We start from the raw sequence: 16725 nt of genomic DNA, 5'->3' as shown, positions 1-16725 counted from the left end.
AATGCTGTCCTGCCACAAGTGATTTTAGCTCTCATTTAAGCACTTAAAATAACAAAAGCTCCTAATAGAGTCTATTTAACTCTATCTTTGAACAGCAGGGAGGAATAACTTAAACTAGAGCAGGAAGCCATAGGAAGAGGCCACATCTCCTGACTAGAACATTTGTCCCCTTCCCTCTTACCTTCACAGGTTCTGGCATTCAAGCCCCTAGCTTAAGATGGTCCTTTCAGCTGAGGATGACCCCATCATTTGGGACTAGTTCTGCTTCTCTTTATTCATACAATAAAGACAACAATATTGATAACAGCATTTCACTACCCCTGCATTCAGTACTAAAGTGATTTGTAACACAACACCAGCCAAAGTTGATCACTTTGAGCAACACAGCTCCATCTGCCGGATATCTAAGCAGAGTAGGTGTGTTCATGTAAATACAGTTTGCTCCTGAAGTCTCCCCCACTCCAAGCTAGCTGTCAGGTGAGAGTTCATTCAGACCCAGCTTACATAGATATTAATATTCCCTCATCAAAGATCTCCATCAAATGAATTGCGGGGATTCTTAACTGATCTACCCCAGGGAGTGGGAAGGGGAAAGCTTGTCCTTTCTTTCCCTTCCCCATGAAGCCAGGAGAGGAACAAAAGGCCAGAATCATGAAGCAAAAGTTAGAAAAAAAGGAATAAAGCAGAGAAAAAGTACACTATGGTAACAGATAAAGGATGAGGCCTTGCTCAGAGCATTAAAGAACTGTAGGAGCCTCCAAGGAAGTGAAGTACTATACTGCAAAAGACTTAAAGGGACATGGGAGAGAGACAGTAATAGTGTCTGTAACAGAGGCAGAGCTGTTTAACTGCAAAGATGTAGGAAGATGCATTAACAGTGCTAAAAGTAGAGCTGGGTGATTTTTTTTTTTTTTTTGGCAAATAGTTTATTCACTGAAAAATGCAGTTTTGGGGCAATTGTTTGTGAATTCGGGTCAAATACAGTTGCAAGAGTCTCACATTTTTCATCGATTCATAGATTTTAGGGCCAGAAGGGACCATTGTGATCATCCAGTCTGATGTTCTGTCAAAACACAGGCCACTGAACTTCCCCAAAATTATTCCTAAAGTATACCTTTTAGAATAACATCCAATCTTGATTTAAAAATGGTCATGATGGCAAATTCATCACAAACCTTAGTAAATTGCTCCAATGGTTAATTACCCTCATGGTTAAAAATTGATACCTTATTTCCAACTCTGAAGACATCTAGCTTCAACTTCCAGCCATTGGATCATATTACATCTCTCTCAGCTAGACTGAAGAGCCCATTATTAAAAATTTATTTCCCATGTAGATACCTATGGATTGAAATCAAGTCAGCCCTTAACCTTCTCTTTTCTAAGCTAAATCAATTGAATACCTTGGTTCTATCACTATAAAGCAGGTTTTCTCATCCTTTAATCATTCCCATGGCTCTTCTCTGAACCCTCTCCAATTTATCAACATCCTTCTTGAATTATGGGCACCAGAACTGGACACAGTATTCCAGCAGCAGTCACCCCAGTGCCAAATATTGAGGTAAAATAACCTCTCTCCTCCTACATGAGATTCCCCTATGTATGCATCCCAGGATTGCATTTGCTCTTTTGGCCACAGCACTGCCCTGGGAGCTCTTGTTCAGCTGATTATCCACCACAACCCTAAAATTTTTTTCAGTCACTACTTGCCAGGGTAGAGTCCCATAACCTGTAAGTATCGTGTATATTCTTTGTTACTAGATATATATATTTACATTAAGCCATATTAAAACACATATTGTTTGCTTGCACCCAATCTACATCAAGCGATCTACATGACTCTGACCTGTCCTCTTCATTATTTACCATTTCTCCAATTTTTGCATCATCTGCATACTTGATCAGTGATGATTTTATGTTTTCTTCAGGTCATTGATAAAAATGTTAACTAGTTTAAGGCCAAGAACCGATTCTACCGGAAACAGACCTGCACAATGATGATTCCCCATTTACAGTTACATTTTGAAACCTATCAGGTAGCCACTGTTTAATCCATGTAATATGTGCCATGTTAATTTTATATCATTCTAGATTTTTAATCAGAATGTTGTGTGATACCAAGTCAAATGCCTTACTGATGTCTAAGTATATTATGACAACACTGTTGTCTTTATCAATCAAATTTGTAATCTCATCAAAAATGATATCAAGTTAACTTGACAGGACCTATTGTCCATAAATCCATTTTAATTTGCATTCATTTAATTATCCTCCTTTAATTCTTTATTAAATAAATCAAGTCCCATATCAGCCGCTTCATTATATAGCCCAAGATCAATGTAAGCCTGAGCGGCCTATAATTATCCAGGTCATCCCATTTACTCTTTTTAAAATTGGCACAATATTAGCTTTCTTCCAGTCTTCTGGAACTTCCACAGGACTCCAAGATTTACTGAAAATCAACATTAATAGTCCAGCAAGCTCTTCAGTCAGCTTTTTAAACACTCTTGGATGCAAGTTATCTAGATCTGCTAAATTAAAAGTGTCTTACTTCTGTAACTTCTGTTTAACATCCTCCAGAGATACTAGTAGAAAGGAAAGAATGTTATCATCACCATGTGGCGAGACTGTATCATCTGTTTGTTCCCAAATAGAGAACAGAAAGATTTATTGAGTACTTCTGCATTTTTTCCATTATTACTGATAAATCTCGAATGTCCAACTGTCATGGACCAACACCATTGTCAGGATTCTTTTTGTTCCTGGTATATTTTTTTAAAAGTTCTTTTTTATTGTCCTTAATGCTGCTGGCCATAGATTTCTCCTTGTGTCCGTTGGATTCCCTTATCAATTGCCTTCAATTCCTAACTTCTGATTTGTTACCAGCAATTTCTCCTTTCTTCCAATTGTCTGTGTGTGTGTGTGTATAGATAGATATAAATACATTATTTTTTACCATTGCCTTCACTTCCCCTCTAGACTAGGTTGGTTTTTTAACTAGCACATTCTTCCTCCTCAGTTGTGGGATTGTGACTTTTGGGCATCTAGTAAAGTGTGATCTAGTAAAAATGATTCCCAATTATCATTCACATTTTTCTGATTAAATTCTTCTTCCCAGCTGATTTGGCTCATAATTGTTTTCAGCTTTGTGAAATTGGCCCTATTACAGCACCAAATATATATATTTGGTCTGGACTTTATTCTGCTTGCACATTATAAATGTGATCAAGTCATGATCACTTGTACCCAAGCTACCATTAATTTTTAGTTCTGTGATCATTTCCTCATCGTCTGTTAGCCTAATCTAATGCTTATTGAAATCAGTGGAAACCTTTGCACTGAAGTTAATGAACATTGGAATCTGGCATTAGTTTATCACAAGACTTCGCTGCTGCATTTAAATCTTGATACCTTAACCAGACACAAGGGTATATGTTAGGGAAAAGAATACTTTCACATTTAAAAACTACATATCGTTGTTTGTTTGCTTGGGTTTTTTTAACTTTAGGATAGAAAATATGGGAGGTATAGGCACATAATTTAGACTGCCGAGGGCACTGTCTAATGTCAGGCCAGGCTAGAAATATTCCTGGGAGAAAACACTTGATTGCTGACTCATACCCCTGCTGCTTCCTGAGCATCACTGTGCGTTACATTCTACTGCTGGTTGACTGAATCACCTATTAACTTCTATTGATTGGTTCAATCTACATTTATCACACTGTTACACTGGTATTTACAATGTGGCAAAAGAAGTCGATAATATTATAGATCTTCTCTCAAGTACTAATTCTCTGAGGTAGAGTTACTGCAAGAGCATCACCTGCTGTCAGATTAAGAATTAACATTAGTAATTACTGAGGATGCTGTTGTGTGTCTGTTTTATTCTTTTTAGGTCTATTTTAGCTGACAGAGGAAGCCAGGTTTGGGATAGAAGGAAGGGTTATTGGTGCTCTGTAGATAGATAGATAGATTTATATGTGCTGGGTTCGGAGGTGAAAGTAAGCTAGTACGCCCCAGTACGGCATACCGGCAAGAGCCGATGCACCGTACTGGGGCAGCCCGGCTTCCCCAGGGGGCAATTTAAAGGACCTGGGGCTCCCAGTAGTGGCTGAAGCCCCAGGCCCTTTAAATTGCCTCCAGAGCCCCGCTGCTGGAGCCCTGGGTTAGCAGCTGCAGGGCTCCGGCAGCTATTTAAAGGGCCTGGGGCTCCCCTGCTTCTACTGCCCGGGCCCTTTAAATAGCCACTGGAGCCCTGCCGCTGCTACTCCAGGACTCCGGCAGCTATTTAAAGGACCGGGGCGGTAGAAGCAGGAGGGCCACGGGGTAGCGGGGGGCTCCAGGGGCTATTTAAAGGGCTGTGGCTCCAGCTGCCTCTGTGGCCCCAGTCCTTAAATAGCTGCTGAAGCCCCGCCGCTTCCCCAGGTCTCTGGTAGCTATTTAAAGGGCCTGGGCGGGAGAAGAAGTCCTTTAAATAGCCCCCGGAGCCCTGGACTGCTGATGCTACCCCGGTGGGGGGGACACTTACCTTACAGGGTGGGCCGGGGCTGGCTCTGACCCCCTCAACCCCTCCCCTTCCACCCTAGGCTCCGCCCCTTCTGGGGGCCAGAGCTGGCCCCAGAGTACCAGTAAGTCACTCGACTTACTTTCACCCCGGCTGGGTTTTCACATAACATTGTCCGTAAGATGACAGCTCATGTGAAAGAGATACAGAAACCCTACTGTGGAGAAAACTGTAATCTGGATGTTGTATTCTTTTAGATATTTTGCATTGTACAAAACAGAGAAGAAGACACTGTCTCACCAGGAAGGATAAATAATAGAGTGAATTCTTGTTTTTTGTACATCAGTTTTACTATCAGACTCCTGCAGAATTCTACAATTAGGAATAATTTATTGGAATATTGGATTACTGTACCTCTTGGTTTAGAATTATAAATATTTAAGAGTACTGTCTTCTTAAATCAAGGAGTATATTCCACTTAAATAAATAAGGACTATTTTGTAAAAATCAAGGACTATCATATGTATCTTGATATAGTGAGTTTTTAAGCATAACTCCTTTCTCCCATCAAAAAAAGTATAAGGTAAAATTTTCAATAATGGCTGAGTGATTTAGGTGCTTAAATCCAATTGACCTTCAGTGGAGTTGGGCACCTAAGTCATTTATGCACTTTTGAAAATTTTACCTGTGGTGAGTCTGGGCTCAACAGAACCTTCCAAACTCTGAGTGTACATTGAAAAATCGGTTATAGATCTTAGACACACAAGTGCAGAAGCTGTTTCTACAAGGTTTATGCTGATGCATGAATCCATACTGGAGGGAAGAGAGTCCTTATTTTGTGTCAAATATTGTGTCAAATATTTTGTGTCAAATCTCCCATTAAAACAAAATATATTCTTGCATCTAACCCAGTCTCAGCTTTATCCCCCTCAAATCCAGCACTTCCATTCGAAATATACTCCCCTCCGACCCCAGATATACCTCCTTTCTTATCCAGTTCCATTACCTTCTTCTTTCTTTTACAGTTCTTTTATTGTCAGTCTCCTGTTCTATGGTCTGTAACCCCAATCCAATAAACCACATAAGCATTTATGAAACTTTAAACACACCAGTAGTCCCATTGAAGCGGGGGGCTATTCATGTGCTTAAAGTTACACACATGCTTAAGTACTAGATCATGGCCTCATGTAACGTTAGTCTTCCAGTCTCTTATCAACTTCAGGTCCACCCCATTTTGACATCTAATGTTATCTATTTATCAAAATACACTCATAGAATCATAGAATCATAGAATATCAGGGTTGGAAGGGACCTCAGGAGGTCATCTAGTCCAACCCCCTGCTCAAAGCAGGACCAATCCCCAATTAAATCATCCCAGCCAGGGCTTTGTCAAGCCTGACCTTAAAAACTTCTAAGGAAGGAGATTCTACCACCTCCCTAGGTAATGCATTCCAGTGTTTCACCACCCTCCTAGTGAAAAAGTTTTTCCTAATATCCAACCTAAACCTCCCCCACTGCAACTTGAGACCATTACTCCTTGTCCTGTCCTCTTCTACCACTGAGAATAGTCTAGAACCATCCTCTCTGGAACCACCTCTCAGGTAGTTGAAAGCAGCTATCAAATCCCCCCTCATTCTTCTCTTCTGCAAACTAAACAATCCCAGTTCCCTCAGCCTCTCCTCATAAGTCATGTGTTCCAGACCCCTAATCATTTTTGTTGCCCTTCGCTGGACTCTCTCCAATTTATCCCCATCCTTCTCGTAGTGTGGGGCCCAAAACTGGACACAGTACTCCAGATGAGGCCTCACCAATGTCGAATAGAGGGGAACGATCACGTCCCTCGATCTGCTCGCTATGCCCCTACTTATACATCCCAAAATGCCATTGGCCTTCTTGGCAACAAGGGCACACTACTGATATCCAGCTTCTCGTCCACTGTCACCCCTCGGTCCTTTTCCGCAGAACTGCTGACTAGCCATTCAGTCCCTAGTCTGTAGCTGTGCATTGAGTTCTTCCGTTCTAAGTGCAGGACCCTGCACTTACCCTTATTGAACCTCATCAGATTTCTTTTGGCCCAGTCCTCCAATTTTATCTGTCTATCTGTCTACTCTATCTGTCAACTCTATCTATCTGTCTTTGTCTTCATATTCAGAGTATGTTTTATCATAGTTTTAAAAATGTACATAGCTTATTTATGACACGGGTAATCAAATGGTATCATATGCTTTTTCTTGAAAAAATGTTACTAAATTTAACGCTTACAAAGAAAACAAGGAAGCAGAAAACATGAGATGTAGAAATCAATAAGAAAACTAGTGAAGGGTCCATCACTTTAGACTTTTTAAAAACTGGACTAGATTTGAATAAATGTACAACAGTGAACAATTCCGCATTGGCAGGATGATGTGCTGGATTACCTAACAGATGTTTATTCTTTTCCATTGTAATTTGTATTGGAGGATTTATCTCTACAACCCCAGTCACCCCCTCTGTGGCCCTACATTTGACTCCTCCACGCATCTGTCATCTGTCACGGACTGACATAAAAGGCAAGCCAAGGTGGAGTTGGGGAGGTGGAAAGGTACAGTGCCAAAAGGGATGCTGCTACAGTCCTATTGTGGTTTGCCCCGTCAATGATAGGCAGTACCAGTGATGCTATCATAACAAAGGCTTCCTTCCAGGCTGCCTAAGTTATGTCTAGGGCTTTTTTAGCTCCCAGATCAGCCCAGAATTGGGATGGGTTAAAACCACCTTTGTTCTCCTCCCTCTAGGCTGGATCTTTTGTGCTGCATCTCCTAGAAGGACCGCACAGAATCTGGGCTTTTGAATGAATCAGTGGAATACCACAGAGACGTTTTAGGGCTGGCCACATTTAAAATCTTGATTAATGTCCTTGGAGAGGGATTAAACAGTATTGGTGGGATTCACAAAGGTACTTGAGTTCCTACAGCCCACACTAAGCAGGGAGCTGGGTGCCTAAGTCTGGGTTTAGGCACTTAAGTCCTAGTTTTAGGCTCCACTGCAATTCACAAAACTCCTGCTGAATTCTGTAGGTGCCTAAACTCACTTGGCACCTAAATTTTCAGGATAAAAGTTCCCTAGGTGTTTACATTCCTACCTCCGGGTATGCACAGGGCCAGATTAAGGCAGGGGCTTTAGGGGCTGCCAGCCAGGGCCCTGAAAGGGGGGGCCCTCAAAAATAAATCACAGCCAGCAATCTCCAGGCCGCTAAAAGGGGCTCTCAAGAAGACTGCCTGCATGCCGTGGCCCCATGCCACTCCCAGAAGTGGCTAGCTGCTGGCATGTCTCTGCAGACCCTGGCGAGGGGGAGGGAGGCGGCTCTGCATCTGCCCCCACCCACAGCACCGTCCCCGTAGCTCCCATTGGCCAGTTTCCGGCCAATGGGAGTTACGGGGGTGGCGCTTGTGGACGTGGGCAGTTCATGGAGACCTGCTGCCCCCCTTCCCCTAAGGGGCTCTCAGAGACATGCCAGCAGCCAGCTGCTTCCACGAGCAGCATAGGGCTATAGCAGGCAGGCAGACAGCCTGAGCCCTGCTGCGCAGCTGGCCAGGAGCCGCCTGTGGTAAGTACACCCCAGCTGGAGGCTTCACCTCTCACCCCCTCCTCCACCCCAACCCTCTGCCCCAGAATCACCTCTTAAACTCCCTTCCAGACCCCACACCCCCTCCTGCACCCCAATCCCCTGCCCCAGCCCCCTCCTGCACCAAACTCCCTCCCAGGAAAAGGACTTGTATACAGGGACCCCACAAAATGTAATAGCCCCGGGCCCACAGGAGAGTTAATCTGGCTCTGGGTAAGCACACTGCTATCTCACTCTAAGCATCCAATTGCCTATCTCCCACCTCAGCCTTCAGTGTGATTCACATACTGGGAGAAGATAGACACCCCTCCATCTATCTCAAGTACAGGACCCAATGTGATAGGCGTGCTACGAGGCCACCTCACTTAAAATCTGGACAGAGGAGCAGAGGGAGATGGTAGTGCTTACCTTATAACTTTTAGCCCATTGTTTGGATAATTGGGATGTGGGAGACCCAGGTCGAATTGTCCCCAATGAAGGGGGAAGAGTAATTTGAGCCATGGGATACTCTGATGTGGGATTCCTTCAGTCTCTGCTTGAAGCTGTTCCATTGTGGATAAAAACGTAGAGTCATTGGGACAGAAAGAGTGAGCAAGAGGGTGACTCTTTAATCTGATAGTTAGGGTACCGTCTGGAAGGTGAGAGACCCGAGGCCCCCTCCTCCAATAAATTGGGTGCCTAACTCATTCTCACAAGAAGTGCCTTAGGTGTCTAAGCCATGTGATTCAAGGAGAAGGGTTACCACTTGTGAATCCCTAAAGGAGATAGGTGCCTATCTCTAGAGGGCTAGGGATTAAGACACATTCCTGTTGTTGGCATCTCCCATTAACTATCTTAGGCAGCTCCCTGCCTAGTGTGGTAACTTTTTCAAATCACAGTCCAAGGCGCCTGTCTTTCTCCATTCATTGTATAGGGAGCCTACCGCCAAAGTCAGGCTTTGTGATTTGCAATTTTGTTCCTGTGATTTCCAAAATGTCTAAAAATTAGGCATTGCCACACTCAGCATCACAATGCCTAAGCCCCTTTGTGAATGTAGACCCACAATAATACAATATGGAAGGTGTCTCAAATACCAATGAGAGCGAGAAATAACACAAATGAATAAGAAACTGGGAGAGAAAATTATCAGCTGAGATTAATTTCAAGCCAATGCATCCAGGCAAAAAAATGGCTTTTAGCTCATGTGGTAGAGGCTCATGCTCTAAGCTCCAGAGGCTCCAGGTTTGATCCTGCCTGCCGATGACTGGGGTTGTCGAAAGAAAGCATAAGCATGAAAGAAAATACCTGCAGTGGGGTACATGTATCTGCATCTGATGTGATTTATATTCAAATATTCTGTTTATGACACTGGAACAGTTGGTTGCTGATTTATAAGACGATCCCAAGGGATCTTTATAAAGCGGGGGGAGGGATAGCTCAGTGGTTTGAGCATTGACCTGCTAAACCCAGGGTTGTGAGTTCAATCCTTGAGGGGGCTATTTGGGGATCTGGGCCAAAAATTGGGGATTGGTCCTGCTTTGAGCAGGCGGTTGGACTAGATGACGTCCTGAGGTCCCTTCCAACCCTGATAGTCTATGAAATACAATAGGCTGTATACACAATGACATTGCATTATGGCAGAGCAGACCAATAGTCTATGGGAGCTAATTATGCAGCCACTTCGTATGATTAGCTCCCATTGAAATCAACAGTGGCTTCTCAGACAACAGTGCAATCACATAGAAATGTTGTTTTCATGTCTGGGCATTCCATTGCTAGAAAGATATTGACAAATCTGAGGAAGTTCACAGGAGAGCAAAATAAACAAATAGGGGCTGGGGCAGTTCAGTGCTGAGGAATGGTTATAAGATCTGTATTTGTGCAGCTTGGCAAGAAGACAGCTAATGGAATTTCTGAGAGCAGTCTGCAAAATATCTGAATACGTGTAGACCAAGATATTAGGAAATTAAGTAGCTTTGTACAGGTGTGGTATAGCTAGGATTAATGGAATGAAATTAATAAACAGGAAAATGCAGGCAGAATGCCAGGAAAGCGTCTTGAGGGCCAGATCCATTAGGCTGTGAAATAAATGCCTTAGGAAAGAAGTGGAGGCCCCATTGCCCACTGGAACACGTATTACAGAGAACAATACTGCGTTGACGTAACATGATAGGTTTTCTCCATCTCTAACATCTATGAGTCTAACCCTCACCCCTCCACGAACCCACCACTCCCAGCATCAAAGCCTATAGCAATATTTCCTTGAGTAGTGATCTTACCAGAAATCATAAAATAAGCAATGTCAGGATGGGAGACCTATGGAAAACTCCAGTGTTGTTGAAAGACATGTTGGTAATTCAGCAGGTGGTGTTTTTCTCAATGAATTATTACTGAACCAGTAAACCAGCCTTGTGCTAACGAGTGCTGTGCTGATGGAAGTATCAGAAAACAGCCGCCTTACAATTTATTGTTATTAAAGATTTTATGGGACCATTGCAAGTGTCAGAATATTAACTCTGGAGTCCTTGCCAAATTCCAGTTTGGGCAATGTTCTGCTCACTGAAAACTTCCTCTTTCTTCTGCTGGTATTCTTCACGTGGTTTGTGAAATAAATAGAATAATTCAAAGAGTAACATGCACTTACACTAGTGGGCTAACTCAGTGGCCCCTTCACACAAGAACCTCTTCAGGATTCCAGGCTTCAGGGCTTCTGTTTTATTTCTTCAAAATAACGTAAATTCAACATATCCATCACATCTTTTCCCCCAACCCAGGGTCTTCTGCAGCGGCCCATCTACACCTGCAGGATTATACTTTGCAGGCCACCTGCCTGAGGCTCATGCATCAACTGGGATCTTGCTCCTAACACAGGAACAGATATATGTCTGCTTCTCTGTCTAACCAAGGTACTTGCTGGCTTTGATGAGGACCAGGATATCATCCAGCCAGCTGTCACCTGATCCTTCAAAAGAAGGCGCAAGAAACCCTGCAGTGGTGAGTTATGGGACAACCTGTCCCCAGGGAAACCATCCCTCTAACCCCCAGTTATTAGAGATTGGCTTAATCTTGAAGTATGAGGGTCATGTCCCTCTCCACACTCTTGTTTACTTTTTCTTTAGTATTTATTGTCATGACTCTGGATATTTGTGTTATCCACGTAAATGTCCAGTCCCTTTTTGAATCCTCGAAACCCAGGGGAGCCTTAGACTTTCTGTGGAAGCCAGGCTCCATCCCTGGGTCTGGGCCTTTCTAGGTCCCTCTGCGTTGCTTTCATGGATCTCCCTTCTCATGGCAGTACAGCTCTCTTGGCCTGATTCTCCACTGCCTTGTGTAGTCATTTTCAACTGTAGAATGTGAATATAAAGTAGGTACAAATCATGACTGAGTAAAGCTGGCCATGTTCAACACCCACTTTGCACAGATATTCTCCTTTTGGTGGCTTCTTCTTAGAGCCCCTTAGGGTACATCTCCAGGATACATGCCCATGCTAGCTGTGGCTGCAGCTCAGGCTCCGAAGCCTGGGGAGGCGGGGTGGGCTTCAGAGCCTGAGCTCCAGACTGAGCTGCAACTTCAAAGCACTTTCTATGCAGCTATTTTTAGCATGCTAGCCTGAGCCCCTCAAGGTTGACAAGGTCTGAGAGGCTTGTATACATGCCTTAAATGTTTGCTTAGCCAAACTCTTAAATATTTGAATTCAAGGATTTTCCTGTCAGGGAATAAAATTAAACCTTTGATGAAATAATTAAACTAATTGTTTGCAGTAAAACACTTTTTATTCAGTCAACAAATTATTTAGCATGAACATTCAAAGTGTTTAGGGGAAAATAAATATTACTGGGTTTTCTCCACTAGAGGTCTCCAGAGAAATACAAGTAGCACTAGTCAGAATTACTACAGATGCATTAACATTTTTATCTTGACACTGTTCAAATGACTAAAGACAGAAACCAATCTCTACATTTTGTTAAAAGAATGAATTTTGTGATCTATCTCTGTATTTGTTCTGATACTTTTCTCTTACTGTGGATAGTATGTAATCTTTGCAATCATCACTAAAACAAAGGAATTTCATCTCTTATTTATTTTAAAAGTATTTTTAACATATTTTTAATTAGATTTTCAGGATCATATACCTTGGGAAGTACAATATTCCAAAAAGTAATAAGCCCAGGCAAAATAAACAAAGGGATCAGGCAACAACATTGCTAAAAAATTAAAGAATAGATTAAAATAAAAATAATTCTAATAATTACAGGTGAATAAACCCAGGATTGGTTAACCAGCATAGTAGTTTGGTTTATGAATTACAAACTGAACATATAATAGTTTCCTTTAGTACTTTGGTGTGCCATACATCTCATTTTTTGTGATACCTTATGGTATGTATATGGGCCTGAGGGTGTGGGTAGGTTATTTATTTTAATCATATAATTCTCTATATTTTATAGGGCACAATTATTCACCTGGAATATGATTCATGAAGCCTATTTCCTTTTTTCTTTTCTAGATTCATGGTGATTTATGTTTTTTTAGCATATGTTTGCTAACTGGTAAGATTGCACAATTTCTGTCAGTTTGATCAATTATAAAATGACTATTTCCAGTATTTACAGAATTTCTTTAGCCATAGAGTCATAGATAATAAGGCCAGAAGGGACCATTGTGATCATCTAGTTGGACCTCCTGTGTAACACAGTTCATAGAACTTGCTTAATTAATTTTTGTTTGAACTAGAGCATATCCTGTAGACAAAAATATCTCATCTTGACTTTAAAATTACCAGTGATGGTGAATCCACAACAACCCTTGAGGTACATCTACACTGCAGTTAAAAACCTGCAACAGACCCATGTCAGCTGACTCAGGTTCACAGGGCCCAGGATAAGGGGCTGTTTAACTGTGGTGTAGATGTTCGGGCTCAAGCTGTAGCCCAGGATCTGGGACCCTGTGAGTGGGGAGAGTCCTAGAACTCAGGCTCCAGTCCGAGCCCGCATTTCTATGCAGCAATTAAACAGCCCCTCAGCCCTGAGCACTGTTAGTGTGAGTCATCTGACACAGGTCAGGAATTGGTATTTAACTGCAATGTAGACCTACCCTTGGAGATCATGTGTATTTGTAGTCACACTTTCCCAACAATGCTTAATACAAGCAATATTAGGCCAATGGCTTATGCACTTTATAGGAATATTAGGGTTGGAGGTCAAAGTTATTAATCCCTTTTAATTATGTTTTCATTTGGCTCACAAAGGCCTCAAATCTGCACATTCTTACACATGTCAATCACAACCATACTATTTCTGTAATGTTCCTAACTGTTCTCCTAAGATTGCCTGAGGTAAGCTTTGTCAGGAAAGAGCGACTATATAAAAAAACCAAACAAACACATGGCTACTTTGCCATGGGATTATTCATGTGCTTACAGTTAGGTGTATGTATAAATCTTTCCAGGACTGCACAAAACCATTATTAGACATGGCTAAATCTGTGTCTGTCACCATGTCAACAGCTTCCTTGAACAGTGTTTGTGGAATCTCATGCAGCCACAAGATATATGAAATTCAGTTTTCCACACTTTGCTCCCGTGAAGAGAAGAACAGAAGGGTGACCTGCATTATTCGGATTTTTACAGGAGTGTACGTTTTTCCTCCCAAAACTTTACATCTCTGTTGCTTTATTTTTAATATAACCTTTGTCCATATTACTTATCCAGCAAATGAACAGTAAAATGACATGTCACTAGGGATGCTACAAATTAAGGTTGATTTTTTTCTAAATGGAACTAATTAATCTGACTCAATTAATATTTATGTTTTTCACCACCATTTGCCGTGCTGTCTTACCACCTTTGGGAGCCTCCTCTGATATTAAAGCAGCTATATACTAAAAGTGAGGCATGTAATATTCATTTTAAATTCATTTTTAAGCATTTGAAATGGAAATGAGAGTTACTTAACACTGATCTTTACTCTTTACATATGAATGGAAAGCAAAAAAGGTCTTGGGATTGCTGTGATTTAATGCTTAATATGGGGTCTACACTCCCATTGGTACATTTGTGCAGCTCCTATTAGCATTAGAGAACTGCAAACCAGCAATAGATGTTAGAAAGGGATTTCTGCCTATGAGTCAAGGCCCAATACTTTCCCTGCAAGCCAGCAGAAAGCCATCCATACAAAGTCCATTCAGCTGGGGTTCTATGGGAAGCGGGGGGGGGAGGAGAATCTGTCTAGCCAGATGTGAGGAAGAGCCTGAAAATAGTTGCCCTATCCAGCATACTCCTCCTCCAAACCTGGAGGATGTTCCTCTAAATGCATGGAACCCAATGTTGCTTGGAGCAGCATTGACTTCCACCTCATGCTCAGTGAGCCCCACTGAAGTTGTCACAGTATAAGCAGGAAAGGGAACAAGGAGAAAATGACTTCTAAGTTGGGCCCTGCTACCAACTGGGAGGGGAAGTTGGAGAGCAACTCTGACGAGCTTGCTGCAGGGATGGAATTAGATTTCCCTGAAGTCCTTAGCATCCTTGAACTCGTTAAATCTGCATCTCTTTTAAATCAAGGTTTGAATCTCATTTCTGTTGACCTTAATATTTAAGGGTTTGGGTTTGTTTTTATTTTAAATGAGATTCGAAGGTTACACATTCGTGTGATCATGATACCGACTGCAGTTTAAAAGTACAGCCCACTGTGGAACAGGAAATACATAAGGAGTTAAAAACCAAATTCTGAGTGCAAATTCAGCCCAATTCAATAATGAACGAAAGGCATTGGCACTTTATGGCTGTTCTATGGTAAATTAATTTGGTGAACTCACTTTAGTTCTGAGTCACAAAATCATATGTTGCACTAATTGGCAACCTTTTTGGAAGTCTAGAAAGCCAAGGCAGAATGAGCATAGAAGAGTCACTTAACCTTCATATCTCATAGTTTGCCCATCTATAAAATCATAGAATTGTAGGAGTGGAAGGGACCTTGATAGATCGTCTAGTCCATTCCATTACACTGAGGCAGGATTAAGTATTATCTAGACCATCCCTGACAGGTGGGAACATTAATATTACTTACCTACAAAGGTTAATTAATTAATTAAGGTTTTATATATAGTGGCTCTGGTAGGCACAGTCAGAGTTGTGGATTGCAATGGAGAGGCCTTGCAACTGGGACTTTTCCCAGAGACCAGAGGGTGATAGAAGGCTTCCAAGGCACTAGAGGGAGCATGCCAAGGAGAAGTTCCTACACTTTCTATTTTAGAGTTGTACCATATGCTTGCCCCATCACTGTCCCTGGACCACCAGCTGGTATGGCAAAGGCGAGTTCATGGCCTTCGCTCTTCCCCTTTGGAGGGACTAGGGATACTGATGACACTTGCAGATATGACAAGCATTGAAATTCTGTCTGCAATAGAGAAGGGCTCTCTATACTTTCTCCCTGCACTTTATGTACCTGCATGGTGTCATCCAGAATCTGGTCCTTTGAAGACATAAAGTGCTATATTGGTTCAATGTATTATTATAATCCTAAACTATCTTCTCCTTCTTAGATATGGTCCCTCCTTGTACTTATGCCTAGGGAAAATCCCACTGTCTCTGCCCAAGCTGTACCTGTTCTATAGTGAAACATAGGGCTTCAGTCACAGGAATGTCAATCCAACATTTTTCATGAACACTGCACTCTCCTGCACCACACAGATACACACCTGTTTGTTTAATTTCAAAATGTGATAATTACCTATTTTTATTTCACTTTAATTTTAGGATGGTAGGTCTTTTGAACTTAGGGTTAAGAATTTACCCATTTTCATAAATGATGGATTATTAATTAAAACTGTATGCATATATTTGTTTAAAATATTCTAAGAACATTTCTGGCTTGAAATGGAGAAATTTGCACTGTTCTGGGGGTCAGAAACTCCGGTATTCCAGCCCAGTCCTCTGACACTGACTCACAATGTGCCCTCAGTCATGTTACTTCACATTTCTGCTTCAGTTCCTTCATTTATCAAATAAGATTGACACTTAAGAACATAAGAACGGCCATACTGGGTCAGACCAATGGTCCATCTAGCCCAATATCCTGTCTTCCAACAGTAGCCAGTGCCAGATGTTTCAGAGGCAATGAACAGAATCGGGCAATTATTGAGTGATCTATCTCCTGTCATTGAGTCCCAGCTTTTGGGACAGCCAGTGCATGGCATTGTGTCCATAACCATCTTGGCTAATAACCCTTGATAGACCTCTTAACTTATCTTCCATTAACTTATCCAATTCTTAAACCTGATGCCCAATAATTTCATTGGGTGACCCCCTGGTTCTTGTTTTATGTGCGGGGAAAATAACACTTCTCTATTCACTTTCTCCACATCATTTGTGATTTCATAGACCGCTGTCATACCTCCTTATTTTCTAAACTGAAGAGTCCCAATCTTAATAATCTCTCATAATATGGAAGCTGTTCCATAGCCCCTAATTATTTTTGTTGCCCTTAGCTGTACTTTGTCCAATTCTAATATTTATTTTTTGTGATGGGGCAACCAGAACGGCATGCAGTATTGAAGAAGTCATATAGTGGCATTATGATATTTGTCTGTCTTATTATCTATCCCTTTTATAATGATTCCTAACATTCTGGTTTTTTGACTGCCA

This window comes from Lepidochelys kempii, chromosome 1 (genome assembly GCF_965140285.1).
Source record: "Lepidochelys kempii isolate rLepKem1 chromosome 1, rLepKem1.hap1, whole genome shotgun sequence".
Lineage (NCBI taxonomy): Eukaryota > Metazoa > Chordata > Testudines > Cheloniidae > Lepidochelys > Lepidochelys kempii.
The sequence above is the reverse complement of the archived record's forward strand: the minus strand, read 5'-3'. Positions refer to the sequence as shown.